At 50.2% G+C, this 2,500-nt stretch overlaps 1 non-coding gene across 1 annotated transcript; it reads left to right on the top strand.

The window, feature by feature from the left end:
- The first annotated feature begins 457 nt into the window (after positions 1–457).
- On the top strand, positions 458–612 carry LOC138189305 (5.8S ribosomal RNA). Its single transcript, XR_011175999.1, has one exon. It is a non-coding gene; the product is annotated as a 5.8S ribosomal RNA (ribosomal RNA).
- Positions 613–2,500: the final 1,888 nt, after the last annotated feature.

Genomic DNA, 2,500 nt, shown 5'->3' with positions numbered 1-2,500 from the left:
GACCGCTCGAGGCGGACGGCCGCGCGAATCCCATCGAATCTTTACATCGCCCGAACGATGGAGATGCACGCGCGCTGTTTCTTGAATAAATTTGACGAGGGAGTGGAATTACGCATTACATACATAACATGGGCTAGCCACCGTGCTTACTCGTTCGCGAGATCGTGTGCTGTACAGAGGATTCAGAATCGGGTGTGTATATCCCCGTCGTTTCCTGACGAACGGAGCTTCGATCTCGATGGTTGTTATATATCATAATGTACTTTACGCCCGGCCGACGGACGCGCGAATCTTCGCGCGTTCGTCGGTTTTTTTTTCGAACATTTTCGTGTCGTCAATCCTATGGCGACTTCTGCGCGTCCGATTCCCGTTGGTCGAACGTGTCGGAACTCGGCTTCGCTCGAACCGAGAATTAAGAGTACAAAGAGTATAAAAATGTTGTAAATATATAAAAGATTACCCTGAACGGTGGATCACTTGGCTCGTGGGTCGATGAAGAACGCAGCTAATTGCGCGTCAACGTGTGAACTGCAGGACACATGAACATCGACATTTCGAACGCACATTGCGGTCCACGGATACAATTCCTGGACCACGCCTGGCTGAGGGTTGCTCACGTAAACCTAAGACTGCTTGCGTTGCGTATCGTTACTCTCTATCTGTCTCTCTCTGTCCCTTCTTGCCTTAACCACCCGCCGTCGTTCTTCTTAAAATAAAAGAGAACGTTTCAGAGTCGGAGAAAGGGGAAAGCGCACGAAGAAGGATACGAATAAGAGCGGACGAGAGGACGTACGCGACGTACGAGCGATTGTTGGACGCTCGTCGGCGTTCGTCGCGGTCGTGCCGAGACCGTGCAACTCGTACGCATGCTCGATATATAAATCTATCGTGTTCACGAGAGACTACGAAACACTACCTCTGTCTCTCTCTGTCCCTTCTTGCCTCGACAACAACCCGCCGTCGTTCTTCTTAAAAATATAATAAGAGAACGTTTCAGAGTCGGACGACGAGAGGAAGAAGAATGGGATACGAATAAGAGCGGAGAGAACCGTCACGGACTTGCGTGAGTGCACGCGGCGTCGTGAGTCGTCCTTTCGGACGACCGCCCGCTTATGCACCGCTTCGTGTATAGGTTATCGAATATACTCGTAGTTCTCCTCGTGACCGATTTTTTTTTCATATCAGGCGATATATGCTACGTTTGCCGGTGTTCGACGCACGAAGTCCGCGCCCCCGACGTCGTCTTAAACGAATATTATATATTTTGGCGAGACTGAGAGAGAAAGCATATATGGGAACTCGGTCGAGAGAGGAGAGAAGAGAGAACCAAAAACTCGGTGGCGTGCGAAACTTTGTCATAAAAGTCTCTACCGTCTTCGTCTTAAGACGTTTTACTCGTACAGCCCCAGGGATCGAATAATAATATGCCCACTCCGTCTCTTCGCGAGAGCGATCGACTACAACGAGGACCGTCGCATCGATGGGTCGTCGTTGCGTATTACATCCTCCGTGCTTTTTACCGCACCGATAGAGAAAGCCGTAGATCCGGGAACGCACACGCGATTTCTTCGAACGCTGATGACTTAGGGAGACATGATCCCCGGCGTTGCGCGGAGATCGGAGAGTACACGTTACTCGTATCGGGACGAATTTTCCCCGTCGTCGTGTATCTCTCTGCCCGCGCGCGCCTGGCCCAAAGCCACGTTCGTCGGAGATCTCATAATACGAGAAAAGCGTGTGCGAACTAGCGTGCGTCTAAGATCGGCCTAAGGTGTGCGGTACTACAAGTTCCGAGGTGTTTGCGCAGCGTTTCTGTACTCGATTAAGATGCGCACGAGAGTCCGTTAGAAAGTTGTACGATGGTCGTCGGAGAGATCGTAGAAGAGGAAGAAAAGACGAGATCCCCTTTGGCGAGGCTCGAGAAAAACTTTGATTTAATCGGAGAAGACGAGGTATACACGCGCGTACGACTATGTCGTGCGCGCGTGTGATTTTTTTTTTTTATGGCAATTCGGCGCTCCGAGAAAAGAGAGAGCGTTGGTCATCCCATGTCTCTTCGTCGTCTATCGCTGGACCGCGCATCCTAACATCGCGCCGGTCGTCCAGTCCCCGAACACACGCACACCGCAGTACGTCTCGCTCGCTTTTCCACTTGCGTGCGTTCCCATGCGTTTTCGTCGAGAGAGAAAACAAGGAACCGCTGGAATCGTCGAGAGTAGTAGAGAAACGGCTGTAGGAGAGGCGGAAACAGAGGACGGGCGTTAAAAACCGACGGTTGTTACCGGATGTCTGGCGTGAGTCTTAGCGTGATATTATCGACGAACGAAGTTGGACACTTTGGCGAGATGCATAAAACGTGTTCTCTATCGAATAGAGGAAAAGAGTGTTCTCCTTCTATTCGATTTTTTTATTTTTTTTTCTCTTTGAGGCGATTTTCGCAGCATAATAGAGAGATAAAAGAAAAATACCACCTTCTCTCGAACCGTATAATTTTCCTCGA

This window comes from Bombus flavifrons, unplaced genomic scaffold, assembly GCF_040668555.2.
Source record: "Bombus flavifrons isolate JBK064 unplaced genomic scaffold, iyBomFlav1_principal scaffold0024, whole genome shotgun sequence".
NCBI lineage: Eukaryota > Metazoa > Arthropoda > Insecta > Hymenoptera > Apidae > Bombus > Bombus flavifrons.
This window is presented reverse-complemented; position numbering and strand designations above follow the sequence as displayed.